The sequence below is a fragment of the Bison bison genome, unplaced genomic scaffold (genome assembly GCF_000754665.1).
Source record: "Bison bison bison isolate TAMUID 2011002044 unplaced genomic scaffold, Bison_UMD1.0 scf7180017864193, whole genome shotgun sequence".
NCBI lineage: Eukaryota > Metazoa > Chordata > Mammalia > Artiodactyla > Bovidae > Bison > Bison bison.
The window spans coordinates 841178-861901 of NW_011494765.1; the positions used below are offsets into that span (position 1 = coordinate 841178).

Sequence of the window (20724 nt, forward strand, 5' to 3'; positions counted from 1 at the left end):
ATGAGACTGGATGCTATGATCTTTGTTTTCTGAATGTTGAGCTTTAAGCCAACTTTTTCACTCTCCTCTTTCACTTTCTTCAAGAGGCTCTTTAGTTCTTCCTCACTTTCTGCCATAAGGGTGGTGTCATCTGCATATCTGAGGTTATTGCTATTTCTCCCAGCAATCTTGATTCCAGCTTGTGCTTCTTCCAGCGTTTCTCATGATGTACTCTGCATATAAGTTAAATAAGCAGGGTGACAATAAACAGACTTGACGTACTCCTTTTCCTATTTGGAACCAGTCTGTTGTTCCAGACTGAGACAGAATGTGAGGGAAGAAATTACAAACAATTGAATAGAGACAACTTTCTAAAGTTCTGCTACAAAGGAGAGCAAATATACAGGACAGTACCTAGCAATGAAGGTAGGGTCAAGAAAAAGTATTTTTTAAACTGGGGGTATTTGAAATAACATGCTTTATACACTGATGAATGACCTAATAGACAGTAAAACAGTGATATAGGGAACTGGCTGGCAGCAGTGATTCTTGGACTAGTATCCTTGAGTAGTTCAAAGGGGGTGGTATTCGGCATACAACTAAAGATGCACAGATGCACTGATAGTTCATCATGTTAAAAGGAGGGAAGGCAGAATGCACAGGCACAGAGTGCCTCAGTCTTCCTAGTGAAGTAGGAAGTTTCTTAGGAAGCAAGGTCATCAGTTGAATGGGAGAGATGTTATACCTTTAAAGAGAAAGATGATGGTACAAAAGAGCTGTCTAGAAGAGTGGTAACACACTAGGTACATATATGACTGCCTGGCAGTATTAAGGACCCTCTGAGGTTCAAGGGCGTGAACTTAAGATCAGTCAGCACAGCTGTGGGAGTGTGCATGTGCACACATATGTACACACATGCACTTTCCAGCTGTGTTCAGATGCACAGGTACAAAGTAGAAGAGTCAGCTTAACCAGGATTACAAATTTTGCCAAGTAAGTATGATAAAGCAAGAAGGGCATGGTAATTGAGGGTATATGAAGAGGAGTTTGTAAAATGACTGGCTATGGAATTTACACTGGGTGAGGAAGGAAATGAGAATGTCAAGAAGGTAAAAGACAATGAAAAAAGTGGTAAGATCATGGGCCTGAGGTCCAAGGAAAACAAAATCACTAGATGAAGAGAGTCCAAGGAACTAGAGGCTGGTGAGTGAGAATCATCATCTATGGGTTAGGTCATACCTAAATGCTCAAACCCAAGAAATCATTCCAGTTTCTGAACAGTAAAGAAAGTCTTATAATTATCAAATAATTTTGCATCCTGCTGCCCTTTATATGCCATCCAAAATGGAAATACTGGCACGCCTGGTGCAAGTCCCTACATTTTTATCTATATTTAGTAACTTACATAAATTTACCCCTGGCATATTTCAGGTACTAATAAATACTTAGTGATGGATACAGGACCCTGATGAGTTACAAAGCTATGTAGTGAAGGAAAGTAAAGACCAACGAGTGAGCAACTGTCCTTACCATATCACATATAACAGAGACAATTTCACAGCATTTACAGCTGTCTGCCTTTCAGACTACATCACACAAACAATTAACATTTACCAATCATTGTCCTTCATATTTACTATTCGAAGACACTGCAGCCGATGAGGCAATTTTCTATGTTTGGCTGCAAAGCCTATACATTATTAATAATTAAAATTAGAGAAGACACAGCCATTTCATCAAAAGAAATCTGTTTTAATATTGTTTTAACTGAAACAGCTTGCATCTTCCACATGTTTTTCTTTAGGAACACACATACATTGTTATTTTAACCAAATACATTCTTTTTTAACTTCAGGTAATAATGGGGGGAAAGTGCTCACTTCAGCAGCACATATACTAAAACTGGAATGCTACAGAGAAGATTAGAATAGCCCCCGAGCAAGGATGACACGCAAATTTGTGAAGTGTTCCGTATTTTTATAAAATTCATTCTAATCCAAAAATAATAATAATAATAATGGGGGGAAAGCACAAGGCTTAAGAATTATGTCCTAGAACTTCCCTGGTGGTCCAGTGGTTAAGAATCCACGCTTCCACTGTTGGGGGCCCAGGTTCCATCCCTGGTCAAGGAATTAAGATTCTACATGCTGCACAGTGCAGCCAAAAACAAAAACAAAAAAAAAGAATCATCCCCCCCCCCAATATGAATTATTTTTAATTTTAAAGCAATTACAAAATCCTCTCTGCTCAACTCTATCTCTTCATCACAGAATGTAGGAAATGAGCAATTTTCCAGAAACGTAGCGGTTCTCATCTCTGCATCAGAGTAAGGAGCACAGGAAGCTCTGTGAACTAGACCTTGTGCGGTTATACCACCAAGGACCAATTTAATTGGTCTGGGGTGGGATGTAGGTTACCAATAATTTTTTTTAACTCTCCAGAAAATCCTAACATACAAACAGGAAAGCGAACTACAAACCTAATCTAATCCTTTCATCAGCAGCCCATACTTCAGATTTCATGTCCAACTTACTGCCTTCTACATATCTCCATCTGGAAGGTTGCATGCACACCCCAAATGCAAATGTCCAATCCTAAAGTCAGCATCTTTTTCCCAAAGCATATTTTTTGTGTTTCTTTTTGTTCTGTAACATTTCTGATTACGAAATATAACTTAAATGCACAAAAATGCATAAAACATATAAGTACAATTTAACAGTCCTAAAAAAGTACATCTGTGATTATCAGCCAGATTAAGAAATACACAACTAACAGCAAGCACCTCAGTATCCTATATATCTCATCTTGGATGGTATCCCAACTCATCCAGCCACCATCAGAATACGGGTTATCATCGTAAAATTTATCCTTCTCCCAATCTTCAATAAACCCCAAGTACTGAAGATTTTACTGCCTAAATATATCTCCTGTTCTTTTTCACTTCCATTTTCTTAGTCCAGGCTCTCATGAGTTTGAACTTGTCTCCAGTTTAACCAATGAAATGATATCTTAAAATAAATCTGATTGTGACCTACTCTTGCTGGCTTCCCATATGTTAGCAAGATAAGATTCTCCTCTGAACTGGCCCTGATATATATCTAAATATCTATCTACCTACCTACCTATTTCTCTCCCTCTCGCTTTCCCATCACTATGGAACTTGCCCCACTTCAAAAATTATACTGCAGATATACTAACGTGCTTACAATTTCCTAAACACACTATGCCATTTCCTGTCTTTCTACCTGTTCTTCTGCAGCACACATCCTTCTTTCCCACTGCTGAACGTGAATTTACTTTCAGACCCAACCCAGCCACCAATTTCTTCAGGAAGTGGTCTCGGACCACCACTCTATCCCTAAATAGTGATTCATTCTCCCTCTATGCTATTTCTGTACCCTGTTCTTGTCTATAGAATCATTTATCAAACTCGTACTTAGAAACAATTTTCAGTGGCAGCCTCCTTTCAACAGCCCCACACCTGCTCCAGGAACTGTCCTTTCTCCATCCACAAAGGCAGGCTTCCAATAGGAGATCCAAACTTCAAAACCTGCCCTCAAGCATAGCAGAACCAGACTGGGCCAATCAGACTCCAGCCTGGGCCAATCAGACTCCCTCCCAGGAACCTGGAATTCAAATTAAAATAGAAAATTGGTATCTCCATGTGGCTGAGAACTATTAATTTTAAAAGAAAGGCTATGGGACTTCCCTAGTGGCTAAGACTCCACAACGCAAGGGGCCAGAGTTTGATGCCTGGTTAGGGAACTAGATTCCACCTGCTGCAACAAAGACTCAGCACAAGCAAATAAATATTTTTGAAAAAGAAAGAAACAAACTTTATGAAGCAGCCATATTCTAACCATATGTACTAAAAAGAGGAGAAAGCAAATCTTCAAAGAGAAAAGAAAGAATAGATGGGCAGAGTAAAACAAAGGTAAGAGGAGACAGTCCTATGGGCCTTCCAGTTATTCCTAGAAGCTGCTCTGATTCCTTCCTGTTCTTGAGTTTTAAAAGCAAGACCTATATACTGAGATACTACAGATTTCTATTACTTGCAACAAAAAGGTCCAAGTAATGCCAGATTAACTTTCTTACACATTATCTCTATTAGCATCCTGAAGGCAGAGGCTGTCTCGTCTATGTGCCAGACCAACACAGGTCCTGAAAATGTCAGTTCAGTTGAGTTGAGTTGCTCAGTTGTGTCCAACTCTTTGCGACCCCATGAATCGCAGCATGCCAGGCCTTCCTATCCATCACCAACTCCCGGAGTTCACCGAAACTCATGTCCGAGTTGGTGATGCCATCCAGCCATCTCATCCTCTGTCATCCCCTTCTCCTCCTGCCCCCAATCCCTCCCAGCATCAGGGTCTTTTCCAATGAGTCAAATCTTCACATGAGGTGGCCAAAGTACTGGAGTTTCAGCTTTAGCATCACTCCTTCCAATGAATACCCAGGACTGATCTCCTTCAGAATGGACTGGTTGGATCTCCTTGCAGTCCAAGGGACTCTCAAGAGTCTTCTCCAGCACCACAGTTCAAAAGCATCAATTCTTCGGCGCTCAGCTTTCTTCACAGTCCAACTCTCACATCCATACATGACCACAGGAAAAACCATAGCCTTGACTAGAAGGACTTTTGTTGGGTACTCATTAATTAATATCATCCATGGCAGACTTAAGAGCTGTGCATTTTTCCATATGTAAATTTTAATTTTAAAAAAGTGTAACAAGTTTGAACTCCAGCTAATTATAATTAACATGTATGTCAGTGTTTAGAAATAAACTGTAAGAATGTCTGCAACTTACTTTGTAATACATCAAAAAAAAAAAGATTGATAGATAATGGGATAAATTGATGGATAAACATGATAAAGCAAATAAAAGAAAATGTTAATTGCTGGGGTTGAGCTAATTGTAGAATATGTAGGTGTTCACTGTATAATTCTTTCAAATCTTTTGCATTTTTAAACTTTAATAATAAAACGCTTAGAGAAAAATGTACCAGCAATACATCTACACTGACTTATATGGACAAGGTCCACACACATAACTGATTGTACTACTCTCTGCCTTAAAATGAAATTTCAAAGGACTTTAACAGATACACTAGATAACTCAGCAACTTCCTTTCACTGATTAATAAATTTTAAAACTGTTTTGTCCGTCTTTCCAGTTCATATGAGTTTTATAATGACAGCTGTTAGGCACAATTAAAATGTAAAACTAAATACTTCTAATTTCATACTTCTAAACTCCTTTAAAACTAGTTTTAGAAAACATAATAAAGTTAGATGGGGAAAATTCAAATCATGTTTTCTACTATCAAGACCATTCATCAAGACAAAAGAGCTGGCAGCTTTATACTGTAAACCTCCCCTTGACAAGACAGAAAAATACACTAGGAGAATAAGAAGAATCACAAAATCACAAAGTGCTGAAACTGGTCAAAAAGACTAACACAAGATTGTTATTTGTCAAAAAGAAAATTAAGACCCAAAGAAGTGATATATCTTGCCTGATGATGATGTGAAAGTCGTTCAGTCGTGTCCAACTCTTCGTGACCCCATAGAATATACAATCCATGGAATTCTCCAGGCCAGAATACTGGAGTGGGTAGCTGTTCCCTTCTCCAGGGGATCTTCCCTACCCAGGGGTTGAACCAGGTCTCCCACTTTGCAGGTGGATTCTTTAACAAGCTGAGCCACCAGGGAAGCATCATCTTGCCTGAGGTCACCAACAACTTTTTAGGAAGGCTCAGACTCAAACCCTGGACTCATGACTAAAGTCCAGCGCCCTTTCCATACTCTCCCGTGGTTCTATATCTTTTTTTTTTTTTTTTTTTTGGAAAAGTAATATTACATAGGGCTACCCTGGTAGTTCAGTGGTAAAGAATCCACCTACCAATGTAGGAGATGCAGGTTCAATCCCTAGGTCACAAAGATCCCCTGGAGAAGGAAATGGCAACCCACTCCAGTATTCCTGTGTGGGAAATCCCATGGACAGAAGAGCCTGGTGGGCTACAGTCCACGGGGTCACAAGAGTCGGACTTAGCAACTAATCAACAATAAAATATTACATGAAGTGCCTCATCTCAGCTTAAATATTTAATATTTTTCAACTTGTTTAATTTTTTTGTACCACATGTTCAAATTCTAAATACAAGTGAATACAGGAATCACATTACAACCAGGATTCAAATGATATACCTTATCATTCACTGTAACTAAACTTCATTAAAACAGCCTGAAAGTGCTATTCCACTGTTTAGGCAAATAAAGACACATTGACAGAATTTTAGCAGTAAATGTGCCTGCATTCCTCGTATGTAGAAGTTCAAAATTTAACATGTACTTTCCCCAAAAATGAGTAACTCAAAGCTACAAAAGCTAGAGAATAAGCCTTAATTCAGCCTATTTTTTGGTCTTTTTTTTTTTTAAATTCAGAATGTATTTTAGAGTATATTTACTAAAATAATGGATTACAGATCTGGATAACTGTATTTTTTCTTGCAAAAGCATTCAAGAAATGCTAGTCTGTGTTGTATAAAGAGTGTGGTTAGGCTTCAGTGAATTATGATGCAATTACTGTATTTCTACTGAGATTTCGTCAGACAACTGAAAATCAAAGCAAAGACTAGACTCCTAAGATACAACTTCAGCAGAATACACTGTTATCCCACAGAGCCATAGGTGACCAGTCAGATGCAAACAAAATAGTGTTTCTTTTCCTATCTCTGTTTCACAGCAAAACGAAAGTTGTAAGAAATGTTGAAAGGGTAGCTCTCTATATGCAAAATACATTTAAATCATGTTACTTCTATTTAATAAAAGACACTTCTGAAATAATTTAGCAATAGAACACTCAACAAGACAGAGTTCCAAGAAAAATAACCAAAAGTAAGTCAACCAGAATGAGCTTGCTGTCTGTTATATTACAATGGAGATATGTAGAAGTATCCAGCTTACTCTCTGATTAATAATCCATCTGTACAAACACTTAACATTCTGCCATAGTCCACAGCTTTCAACCCCTAAATCAGATTCCCACAAGTGCTGTTGCTGAAAACACCTCACCAAGAACACCTCAACATTGATGAAACACTCAAAATACTACAGAAGGGCATCATACTTCTAGTATGTCAGTAAGGAAGGACCCCTCTGCTACAAAGCAGAATATGTTCCCAATTTCTTGAGCAGCATGCGCTAACATGGTTTTTTAACACATAGTAAGTACAGCAAAATTATCTGTGAAATTACACAGATAAGCACTTGTATTTCAAAAAGAATATATTTTTCCTGAGAGAAAATGTAACTGCCGCAATTATTTTGTTTCTTACTTCCTTTACTCATTTTACACATCATTTTATCTACCAAAAGCAAGGCTAGAAAATGTAACTTCTAAACAGAATAAAACCTCTCGTGTTTCATTAACTGACATACCTGAAGTAGGATGTCATTTACAAATGTAATGATGACAGTGAAGCAATGCAAGTTCTTGATGAACTTTCTGAATCTTCAAAATAAGACCAAGTTATGCCAGTAATTTGTTAGTATATTATATTGGACATCAGTAATACTGTATTGGACATATTGTTAAGGAAAGATACATTTAAGAGCAGTGATAATAGTAAGCATAAAAAATGCTGAATAGATTTTCTGCCCAAAAAATTGTGTGTTATACAAATTGCACTTTGATGCCATGAGATCTGCATGTAAAAGTCCCAGCTCTACAACTTCTTTGAAGTTCTCTCATTTGCAATGGGAATACCACTACTTGGCTTTATCTGTTGATAGCTACCTCACAGAGCTGGTACAAGAAGCAAGAGCTGAATGTGTATAGTCACACTTTGTAAACATAACACTGGGTTGCTCTGGCATTCCTACTGAAATCTACAGCATTACAGCTGTGGAGGAGGCAGCTAACTATCCACCAAAAGCCACTGTTTCTTCCAAAGTAAGAGAGTTGTAATGGGGACAAGGTTCGCCACCCTTCACATTTTGTAGCTGAAAATGAACTCCTCCCAAGAACATTTCAACACTGATGAAATAACTCAAAATACTACAGAATGGCATCCTACCACCCAGTCAGCAAGAGAAAGGACATGACATTTCCCAATCCCTCTGCAACTAGATAAGGCAATGAGACTAAGCCCTCAGCAACCAAAGTGAGCAGAAATTGTACTTGCAACTTCCACCTCTCTTAGACAATGTGTCCAACAAAACAACCGTGGAAGCCAGGTACTAAAGATAGTAGGATCCCCATCAGCCCTATTGCCTGAGCTCCCTAAATGCCTTTTATGGAGAGCCATAGGCTGAGGCAGAAAAGGCAATGGCATCCCACTCCAGTACTCTTGCCTGGAAAACCCCATGGACAGAGGAGCCTGGTGGGCTGCAGTCCATGGGGTCGCTCAGAGTCTGGCACGACTGAGCGACTTCCCTTTCACTTTTCACTTTCATGCATTGGAGAAGGAAATGGCAACCCACTCCAGTGTTCTTGCCTGGAGAATCCCAGGGACAGGGGAGCCTGGTGGGCTGCCGTCTATGGAGTCGCACAGAGTCGGATACAACTGAAGCGACTTAGCAGCAGCAACAGGCTGAGGTGGACACCTGCTCTGGGCTATTATGCACAGGATTTAGGCATTTTAGCTGATGTATTTCAGGGCTCTAATTCAGCAGCTGGGGTTACTTAACTAATATAATAGCCAACCCCTCACACAAGGTAATGGGTACAACTTAAAAATCCCTAACAAGCTTAACAAGCTTGTTACAACTTAACAAGCTTCCAACATCTTCCCACAAAGTAACACATAAAAGATAAAATTCCCAATGTAAGAGTTTCCCGGAAGGACATTATCTGAGAAGACTGTTAAAGTTTTAAAGGTAAGAGAACTGGCCCTGAAATCAGACTGCCTAGGTTCAAATCCCTGCTCTATCACTTGCTAACCGTGTAACCCTGGATGGAAATTAACCTGTCTCACATGTAAAGTGAGAATAAAAACAGTACTCACCTTATTATGTTGTTGTGATGTTTAAATGAAAAAAAAGAAAAAAAAATTCCATGCTTAGCAGAAAGCATGGCATAAGAACACTCAGTAAATGTTAGCTTTTATTATTAAAACTATAAAAATCATGATTCTGTAAAATTTCACTGAGCTGATCATATACCAATAGGAAAGTTACTAGAATGCTATCAAGATTCTCTATAGTCTAGTTACTAGCGCAAAGTATTCTAGTAGATATGCAGTTAAACCTAGATTCCCTGAAAGGCAAATTAAAAGGAGTTCACTCTCAGTATTCAAGAAAGACAGCTGCATTGAAGAAGTATGACCTAGGGTCTGGTCATTTGCAAACCATTACAGTGACCAAGAGAGAACAGTGCGTTGTATTAAAACAACCTAATTTCAGGACAGGCTGTACAGGACTCTAATGGCACTGGTTTTCTAAAAAAGAGAGTCATCCTAGCATCCCAAATAGGCACAAGGATTTATAAACAGTTGAGAAACAATCTAAAGATGTGAAGGGAGATTACCAAGGAAACTTCAGAAATTTGTCCTGCCTTTGGAACAATAATCTTATAGCATAGTTTTGTGACTTATACACCTACAGGAGAAAATCCATAACAGACTTTAAACCCATGTGTATCATAAAAGCAATTCCGTATTTTTAAAAAACACACTCCAAAAATAAATTCTACACTGTAATACCATCTGGAGAGAAGGCACAAGCTCAATAAATTTACAAGGAGAAAGGCGAACTCAATTATAACATTATACAAGTTTTAGAATGAGAATCTTTAAGTGTTACTAATGATTTCCTCAGCAGTAGCAGTAACATTTATGCTTTGGTATCCCTAAATATAAATATATTTAAGTAAATAAAACAAAATAAAATATTGGGTTGGCCAAAACTTTGTTTGGGTTTTTATGTAAGATAACAGAAAAGCGCAAGTAACTTTTTAGCCAACCCAAAGCCCTGTTAGTACAGAACGCCTACCCTGCCCTCCCTGCCTATCCAAATCCTTTTTTCCAGAGCCACATTTACTCACACTGCTCCAATGAGGTCTAGAGAAGGACATTTACCCTGATCTCTTTTATTTGTACCTGTAGCACAAATTTAGACTCCAGGGCATTGAATACCTTACATTCATATGAGTATAACTTAACACCAAGAGCAAAAACTCCTGAAGGGCAGAGATTGTCATCCTGTTTTGCTATGCCTGTTTTACTCAGCCTGAGCTGACTAAGAATGATTAACACCTACAAGTCACTGAATGGCTCACACTGAGCTAGGCACTCTAAATATTTTTAATGGAAAGTTATAAAAGATTTGATAAATACAAATTACTAAATGACATCTGAATTTATGGAACATGTTAATGCTGCTACTAAGTCGCTTCAGTCATGTCCGACTCTGTGCAACCCCATAGACGGCAGCCCATCAGGCTCCCCCGTCCCTGGGATTCTCCAGGAAAGAACACTGGAGTGGGTTGCCAATTCCTTCTCCAATGCATGAAAGTGGAAAATGAAAGGGAAGTCTCGCTCAGTCATGTCTGACTCTTAGTGACCCCACGAACTGCAGCCTAGCAGGCTCCTCCATCCATGGGAGTTTCCAGGCAGGAATACTGGAGTAGGGTGCCAGTGCCTTCTCCAAAATGTTAATAAGTATCTGCAAACCAGTCATCTAACAACAAAACTAGTGCAATCTCGTTACAGTAGAAGCAACCCATACAGTCTTCATCTTCACAGCAGCCCTATGAGAAGGCAGGGGAGACAAAGGCTCAAAGGGACCCAACCAAAGTCACAAAGCTATTAAACGCCAGAGCCAACATTCAAACCAGGTCTTCTAAGATGCCAATTTTCTTTCCACCGTATCTATTCTGTTACTTGGATTTACTCTTCTCCTCTGCCTGCCTAAGTCCTACTATTACTCTTTAAGCTTCAACTCCTCCAAGAAATCCTCTCCAACGACCACAGGTTACACTTTTTTCACCTCTCTTTTCATCAAAGCTCAATGAAAGAAAGGCCTAAATTTTACACTTCTTTGTTGTTGCCCCCAGTTTTAGCACAACACCTGGAGCAGTTACTTAATTGCTGTGTGTGTGTGTGTGAATATATTTGCCACATATCTGAATATATACACATTTATGTATGATAAATGTATACATAATATAAACTCCTCACCCAGGTTACAAAGTCTCAGCTGATCTGGCCCCTGCCTACCTCACCAAACTCTCATCTGTATCTCACTCTCTGGCTCTTCCTCTCTCTCCCTCCTGGTTATACTCCAATCACTCTGTCCTCCTTTTTGGCTCCTCCCACATACCAACTGTGTCCCTGCACGGCACTAGCAGTACTCTCTGGCCGGCAGAGTCTTGCAGCCAGAGAGACTCTTAACCTTCGGATCTAACTATAAATGAGATCTCTTCAGAGGCCTTCCCCAATCATCCAATTAAGTAGCCACCCCCATCACTCTCCTATCTTAATATCAACCTATATTTTAATTATCTGCCTAGCACTTAATGGTGTATTTCTTGATTACTTATTCTCTACTTCAACACAGGAACATAAGGTCAACAAAAGTAGGGACCTTGCCTGTCTTATTTACCACTGTATTCCAGTGTCTAGAACACTGCCTGGCCCACAACAGATATTCACAAGGGTGTTGAGTAAATACATTTATGAATAAATTAACAATTACTTCCATTCCAATTACTCAATTAATGGTTTTAGCACCAAAGTGGGGAGGGCGGCTTAAAAAGTTAACATTTTGCTAGCTATAAATAAATCTCTCCATCTATTTGAAGTAGAATACTTTTTCTACAGAATTCCTTCTCTAATCTCATTCCAATCTCTAATTTCATTCTCATCTCAAACCAATGGTAAAGATGCACCACAGTAAACCTACCAATTTCCGCCAAATTGATCCACTGATTTAATGAAATTCCTATCAACATTTTTCTCACACAAACTTTTTCTAAAATGGCAAGTCACAAGATCTAGAATTGCTAAAACAATTTTGAAAAAGAATAAAAGATGAGGAGTCACTCCCCACCCAAGTTAAAGACTTACTATACTGCTACTGTAATCAAGCCTGCTGGTACCAGCAGAAGAGTACACTTAGATCAATGGAACAGAATAGAGACCCAGAATTAGAATCACACAAAACTCGGTTCAACTGGATTTTGAAAAAGGTGCCAAAGTAATTCAATGAAGGAAGGATAGCCCTTTCAACCAATGATGCTGGAGGACTTGGACATTAATAGTCCAAAAAAAAAAGAAGCAAACAAAAGAAAAAAAATAAAACTTTGACCCAAATCTCATAGCTTACATAAAAAACTAATTCAAACAGATCACAGACTTAAATGTAATACTACAGAAAATCTTCATAACACAGAGCTGGGTCTACAGTTCTCAGATTTGACATTTTCAGACTTGACATTCTCAGACTTGACACCAAAAACAAGACCCATAAAAAGAAACTGATAAACTGGACCTCATCAAAGTTAAAAACTTTTCTTCTATGAGATCCAATTAAGATTTTAAAAAAAGAAAGTTAAAAACAGAGAGAAAATATCTGCAAACCATATATCCAACAAAAGACTTCTGGCTAAAATACTGGGTAGCCAAAATGTTTGAAGAACATATATAAAGAACGTTCAAAGCTCAACAGTAAAATAAAACAAAAACAAGCAATCCAATTAGAAAATGAGCAAAAGACATTTCACTAAAAAGGACATATAGATGGCAAAAAACACTTTAAAAGATGTTCAATATCATTAGCCATTAAAGAAATACAAATTAAAGCCAAAATGATATATCACTACATATTGATCTGAATGGCTAAACAAAAAATAATTCATTGCAAAATAGTACAGCCACTTTGTTGGGAAGATCCCTTGGAGAAGGGAAAGGCTACCCACTCCGGTATTCTGGCCGGGAGAATTCCATGTACTATATAGTCCACAGGGTCGCAAAGAGTTGGACCTGGCTTCATGGGAAATAGATGGGGAAACAGTGGAAACAGTGTCAGACTTTATTTTGGGGGGCTCCAAAATCACTGCAGATGGTGACTGCAGCCATGAAATTAAAAGACGCTTACTCCTTGGAAGGAAAAGTTATGACCAACCTAGATAGCATATTCAAAAGCAGAGACATTATTTTGCCAACAAAGGTCCATCTAGTCAAGGCTATGGTTTTTCCTGTGGTCATGTATGGATGTGAGAGTTGGACTGTGAAGAAGGCTGAGCGCCACAGAACTGATGCTTTTGAACTGTGGTGCTGTAGAAGACTCTTGAGAGTCCCTTGGACTGCAAGGAGATCCAACCAGTCCATTCTGAAGGAGGTCAGCCCTGGGATTTCTTTGGAAGGAATGATGCTAAAGCTGAAACTCCAGTACTTTGGCCACCTCATGCAGAGAGTTGACTCCTTGGAAAAGACTCTGATGCTGGGAGGGATTGGGGGCAGGAGGAGAAGGGGATGACAGAGGATGAGATGGCTGGATGGCATCACGGACTCGATGGACGTGAGTCTGAGTGAACTCCGGGAGTTGGTGATGGACAGGGAGGCCTGGCGTGCTGAGATTCATGGGGTCGCAAAGAGTCGGACACGACTGAGCGACTGAACTGAATTGAGCTCCTTTCACTTTGGAAAACCATTTGGCAGTTTCTTACAATGCTAAGCACAGTCTTTTATCATATAATACAGGAATCACACTCCTAGGTATTTATCCAACGAGTTAAAAATTTATGCCCACCTAGACACAGATTTTTATCGGAGAAGGCAATGGCACCCCACTCCAGTACTTTTGCCTGGAAAATCCCATGGACAGAGGAGCCTGGTGGGCTGCAGTCCATGGGGTCGTGAAGAGTCGGACACGACTGAGCGACTTAACTTTCACTTTTCACTTTCATGCATTGGAGAAGGAATTAGCAACCCACTCCAGTATTCCTGTCTGGAGAATCCCAGGGACGGGGGAGCCTGGTGGGCTGCCGTCTATGGGGTCACACAGAGTCGGACACGACTGAAGTGACTTAGCAAAAGACACAGATGTTTATAGCAGCTTTATTCATAATTTTCAAAAGACTGGAAACAAGATCTTTCAATAGGTGAATCAACAAACTAATATATCCACACAGAGGAATATTATTCAGGAATTTAAATGATGAGCTGTCAAACCACCAAAAGACATGGAGGAACCTTAAATGCATATTGCTAAGTGAAAGAAGCCAATCTGAAAAGGCTATACATGTATAATTTCAATTACAGTCATCCCCTGTACTCAATCCACTCATCTGCGATACTCAAATTCATTGGTATCCTCAAATTCATTGGTATCCATAGGTTCCACATCTGTAAATTCAACCAAATGAAGACTGAAATTCCAAGGTTAAAGACCCACAGATATGGAGGGCTGATTGTATATGACACTCTGGAAAAGGGAAAACTATCACTGGAAAAAGATCAGGGGGTAGGGGAGGGATAAATAGGTAGAACACAGGGAGAATTTTTTAGGATAATGAAACTATATCCACCACTATGATATGGTGGATATAGATGTACTTGTCAAAATCCACAGAACGAAAACACAAATAGTGAACCCGATTCATGGGGTCGCAAAGAGTCGGACACGACTGAGCGACTGAACTGAACTGAACTGAATGTAAACTATGGACTTTAGATTATAATGTATCAATATTAGTCCATCAAATTTAACTAGTAAAAGATATTAATAAAAGGGGCAACCAGTGAAGGAGAAAGATATATATGGGAACTCTGTATTAACCTGAAGTTGAACTCTGCTCAACTTTCTGCAAACCTACAACTATCCTAAATAATAAAGTCTGCTAATTTTCCTTAAAAAACAGTAGTAACATCAAATGCTAGTAAAGATGTAGAGAAATTGAGCCACTCATATATTGCTGGTAGAAATGTAATGCTACATCCTCTCTGAAAAAGTCAGCAGTGTCTTATTAAAACTACTGTATTCACCATACAATGAAGCAATTGCACTCTTGGGCATTAATCCCAGAGAAATGAAAATGTATATACAAAAACCTGTATACAAATGTTCACATTAGCTTTACTGGTAACAGCCAAAAACTGGAAACAATCCAAACGTCCCCCAATTAAATTAAGACATTTCTATCTACCATGAAATACCACTCAGCTATAAAAAGGAACAAACTATTGATACACACAACTACTTGGATGGATCTCAACAAAACTGTGCTAAGTAAAAAAAAAAAAAAAAAGCCAATCTTAAAAGATTACATACTATATGATTCCACTTTTATAACATTCTTGAAAGACCAAATTATACTAATGGGTTTTTATTGAATATATTATTTCTTAACAACAGCAAGAGAATCTACAATTATCTCAAAATAAGAACTGTTCTACACTCCAAAAGTTAAAGACATAATCTCCAAAATCAAGTATTTCCCCTGGGGGGGCTGACAAATTTCCCAGAGGAGTGGGTCTCAGTCTCAGATGCACATAAGAATCACCTCTATGAATTTCGATGCTTAGGCAGTATCCTAGACCAATTCAATTAGAATCCCTTGAGGTTAAAAGGTGATCCGCACTTTTTTAAGCTCTTAGATATTTCAATGTGCAATTAAGATTGAGCATCAGTATCTGCCAAAGTAAGAGAGTCTTTTCAAAAGCAACCCTTATCGCATGCCAGGATTATTAACAAGAGTTAAGGATCTGGCCATTAACAGTTTGCTAAAATCTTAGTTACAAATCTCACTGATTTGTATTCACCCAAATCTCACTGATAAATCTCACCCAAATCTCACCCATCTTCCAGAAACAGAAGACTCAAAAAATTAATACAAGAAAGATAACAGTTCATTATGATCTATTTTTAAATAACGTCTTTCCTTGGTAATGGGAGTTTGAATCAGAAGTTGGGAATACTAGGTTCATTTTCATCTGTATGAAACTTCTATAAATATAAAAATGGAACCATTAATCTGGCTTTCCAAAATCTTTCAAGCAAAAAGGTTACCATATTCCATTTAAGGTTTAACCTAAAATCAAAAGGAAGGATTTGAAACAATCTCAGGACTTTCACAAATTTAACTACCTACACACAAACCATGAAGCTTTCCTGGTGGTTCAGCAGTAAAGAAGCCGCCTGCAATGCAGAAGAGGCAGGTTTGATCCCTGGGATGGGAAGATCCCCTGGAGAAGGAAATGGCAACCCACTCCAGTATTCTTCCCTGGGAAATCCCATGGACAGAGGAGCCTGGCGGGCTACAGTTCACAGGGTCGCAAAAAAGTTGGATGCACACACACACACACACACACCATGAGAACAAGGCAAAGAACATGAAACATTTCAAATGAACTGCTCTTTTCCACCTGCATGTAAAAAAGCAGCAGTGGCAGCATCACAAACACACAAAAAAAGATTTAAAACTAAATGTCATGTAGGAACACTAAACACACCCAAACAAACCCACATACCACATAATTCAACACATCCGGGTAGCAGTGGCTAAGAAACAGAACAGCATGGAGATTGCAAGGATTTGGCAGACTGGTTTAGAAGAGATTCACGTCTCCTTTGCCTTTAATTTTGCCTGTTACATTACCCAAATAGTTTTTGGTTTTAGGTTTATCTGGAGTTTGGAGCAGGGGGGGATGATTCCACTGTATAAATTATCAATTTAAAACAGATTCTTAGTCCAGGTAAATTAAATAAAACACACAAGAATGCTATAAAAAAAAAATTGACACCTGTATGTTGCTTAAAACATTAAAGTGATAAGGTCATTTTTAAATATGTGTAATCTTTTTACAAGTTCAGAAGAACCACAAATTATGGAGCTACAAACCACCAGCTATTCAAAAGAAAATTGTAGCTTATAAAATGTTGGCTGACTGCCAGTACAAATGAATTTTTTTTCCCTCAAACCAGCTTTGTAAGCCACAATACTCTTTCAAAAGTGACTATAACCATATTATCCAATCAAAGAGTAATGTATTAGACAGTAAAGGTAAGTTAATTCTTGGCCTAAAACAAACTGTGAAGTCCACAAATTGTTCACCAACATAGTAAAATGCCACCTTAGAAAATTTCAATTCATTACTATTTTACCATAATTTAATCAAGTAACTAAGTAAAAATTACAATAAAAAATAAATTTGGAATCCAAATACCAATCAACACCTTTAAAAGGAGAAGAATAACCACCATCCACCCTCCACTTAAAATAGTCATGCTTTGAAAAATCGCAAAATTCCCCACTACAATCCAAAAATACTTCCTTAAAACTCACTGACCAAACAGAAACATAAAAGAAAACACTGTGGAGACAGACAAGGGTTCAAATCCCAGCTATACAACTTCTTAGCTACTAAGTCAATTAACCATTCCAGGCCTCACTTTTCCTTTATAAAATGGCAACACCACTGTTCACCTCACAGTGAAGCTGTTTCAAAGATCTAAAGATAGGGCTAAAGATGTAAAAATACTGGAAACCATACAATTCTACAAAAATAAGGTATCAATGTGAGAATAAAAATATATATTACAATTTAATTTTGCAAGCCTAGATTAATTACTCTATATGAATTATCCAGTCTAGCTTAACTGACATAACGACTATCTGAATTAAGTATCTCACTTTTGCCTCGTAAAGACAATGGCCTCCTCTCTCCCTCACCTACTTAAATAAAACTCATTCTACCCAACACGGTAGATGTCACACTTGTTACAGAGAACACTGCATTAGTTATCTTTTCATGAGATTATACATCTAACCTCTCTCACTAGACTACAAACTACTGAAGAAAAGGAATCCATTTTCATAATGTACATCTTTTGCTCCGTTTAGTCACTGAGTCCTGTCTGAATCTTTTGCGACCCCATGGACTGTAGCACATCAGGCTCCTCTATCCATGGAATTTCCTAGGCAAGGATGCTGGAGTTGGTTGCCATTTCCTTCTCCAGGGAATCTTCTCGACCTAGGGATGGAACCCATGTTTAGTAGTACCTTAACACAAAGTGTTATCTATAAAAAGCACTTAAATATTCAATGACCAATTCACTGCACTTCAAAATTAGCCCACTTTTTATTTCAAGGAATATATCAGATAGTTTCTGAGACTGAGACTTACACAACAATCCACTGCATTTTAATTTCCAGATTACCCATTATTAAGCTGCAGTCTGCTTATCTGGTCACTACCTTTACTTTGTCTAATGCCACAGTTTCTCTAACTGTGATCCAGGGACCTCTAGAGGTCTTCAAGACACTTTCAAGGGTCTAAAAGGCCAAAAGTATTTTCACAGTAGTACTAAAACATTACATGCCACTTTAACTCTCATTTAAACTCACAAGCGTAGAGTTTTCCAGAGGCTACAGAATGTATGGAGATATTATAAAATGAAATATATCATGTCCAGAAGTTCAATATAATTTAGCAAACCAACATTTTCCAAATGACCAACATACGATGTTACAAAATCACGTATGGATAAAGATCCATTCAAAATGCAACAGATCAACAAATTTTAACGTGACAAATGTAAAAAGCTCACTGATCTGGTTTCAAATTCCATTAAGACACTACCATTTGTCAAGTTCTAGTATAGTATTAAAGAAGAATACCCAAAATTATCAGAAAAAGCTATTAAAATACACCTCCCTTCTTTCAAATTACAATCTGTGTAAAGCCCAATTCAACTAGAACAACATACAACAGATTAAATGCAGAAGCACCTATCAGAATGCAGCTCTCTTCTATTAAGCTATACATTAATGAGATTTGCAAAAATGTAAAGCAATGCTACTCTTACTATTTTGTGTTTTGGAAAACAGTTATTTTTCAATAAAAATACATCATTTACAGGAAGTGAGGGAAATGGGTAGATGTTGGTCAAAGGGTACAAAGTGGCAGTTATGTAGGATGAATAAGTCAATTAATCTAATGTCAAGCATTATGGCTATAGCTAATAATACTGTACTGGATACTAGAAATTTGCTGAGACAGAAGATTTCAGGTGATAGCACTACCAAAAAAAAAAAGAACTACACCAAAGACGGATATAGTAATTAGCTCAACTATGATCATAATTTCACTAGATATATGTTTATCAAAATATCACGCTGGGTACCTTAAATATATGCAATTTTATTTTTTAAAAAGTCACCAAACAACATTTATAGTATGAGAGAGAGAATTTATAACTGCATAGAAATAGTTCTAGAAGAATACATGCTAAACTCTTGACCACAGGCGTTGGAGTGTGTATATGACGGGAATGAAATAATTTCATTTTTTATTTTGATTCTATATTACTTTAATTTGCATGCATTACTTTTGTAACTTGAAACGAAAAATTTAAAACCTAAAACTTAAAACATTTACTTATACATATATAATTTAACATTTCTTATTTTAAATGAATAATTATATACATTTTATCAGGTATAATTTCTAATAATATAAATATCAACAGATAAAACTCTCATAAACAAGAGATCCTTGGGGTCCTCAATAATTTTTAAGTGTATAAAGGAATCTTGAATTCAGAAGTCTGAGAATTGCTAGCCTAACTAAACGTAGGTGGATTCTGCTGTTCCCCATTCTATTCCCATTTTCCTTGGGAAATGCCAAACATTTGCCAGGAAGGAGCAACGTCAACACTGTACAACTTGGGGCAGCTCTGGAGCGCAAGATGAGTTTTACTCTCATTTTGCAGTAAACAGTCCTCTTACAATGAGCTACTATATTTTTCAGTGAAAGGATTTGGCAAAAACATTAACCATTCTCACTGATTCCCATTTCATAAAGAATACTCACTTAACCATATGATCTGTTTTAAGTAATCAAGAAAAACAGTACAGCGTAACACAGCCCTTGCGTCCATAGCCTATGCCAGGCACCGTGCCTTACTTACATTACCTCACAATCCTCACGGCCCCACAAGGTGTAACAGGGCAGGAAAGAGATTCAGATGCTCTTGACAAAGGTCATACTGTTAATAAATGGTGGAATCAGAACGCAGAATCAGGACTGAGCGATTTCAAAGTCCAGGGCTCTCTCCACTCTACCAGGTTAGCCCTCAGCACTAGACCGGAAATCAGACCTGTCACCTGCTCTCCTGTCCTGAAGCAACTCACAACTTCTCTCAGCCAGTTTTCTCATCTACAAGATAAGCTAGCTGATCTCCAAAGTCCCCTCCATAGCTAATATTCTTGGATTATAATTCATTACAACTTCAAGCCTACAGTTTAGAGTAAAAAGCCTTTTGTATGCTTTTCTGAACACAACAAGAAAAGCGAAACAAGTAATGGGGAAGTAATGAGTAAAATTAATAGACTAGGATATAGATTTTCATGCTTTAATATTAACAGTCATCATAAAATATACTATAAACGCTAAGTAGGCACTTGGTACTTCTTTCACTCCAGGCAACCAGTACTTTCTTGTTTGACATAAGCTTGGGCATTCAGCCAGCAGACATCTCTGAAGGTGGTAAGAACCTGTCAGCATGCAACACATGAACACCTCACCGAAGGCCAGCTATGAGGAGCGAATGCCTCATCATTAGCTTGAACAGGGAGCACCTTCTAATTTGTGAGGTAAATTATACAAAAATCAATGGAGATATTTGCCAAGCATTTCTGAGAAAAGGAGAGCAAGCTGCAGGAAGTAGTGAAAACTGACACACGGCACTTCAAAAAAAATAATAACAAAACAAAAAACCCAAGAAGGAATGTATTGATTTCAG

General features: G+C 38.0%; 1 protein-coding gene across 2 annotated transcripts in view; it reads right to left on the reverse strand.

Moving 5' to 3' along the window:
- The window catches only part of STRBP (spermatid perinuclear RNA binding protein), a 150764-nt gene that overhangs the window by 117906 nt on the left and 12134 nt on the right, over positions 1 to 20724 (reverse strand). The window contains exon 1 of one of the 2 annotated variants that reach the window (XM_010844027.1): positions 19896 to 20715. The exons of the other annotated variant lie outside the window; for it this stretch is intronic. The gene's annotated coding sequence lies outside the window, so the exon portion shown is untranslated. Of the gene's footprint in view, positions 1 to 19895; positions 20716 to 20724 lie in introns of those variants that run through there. 2 annotated transcript variants of the gene reach the window in all.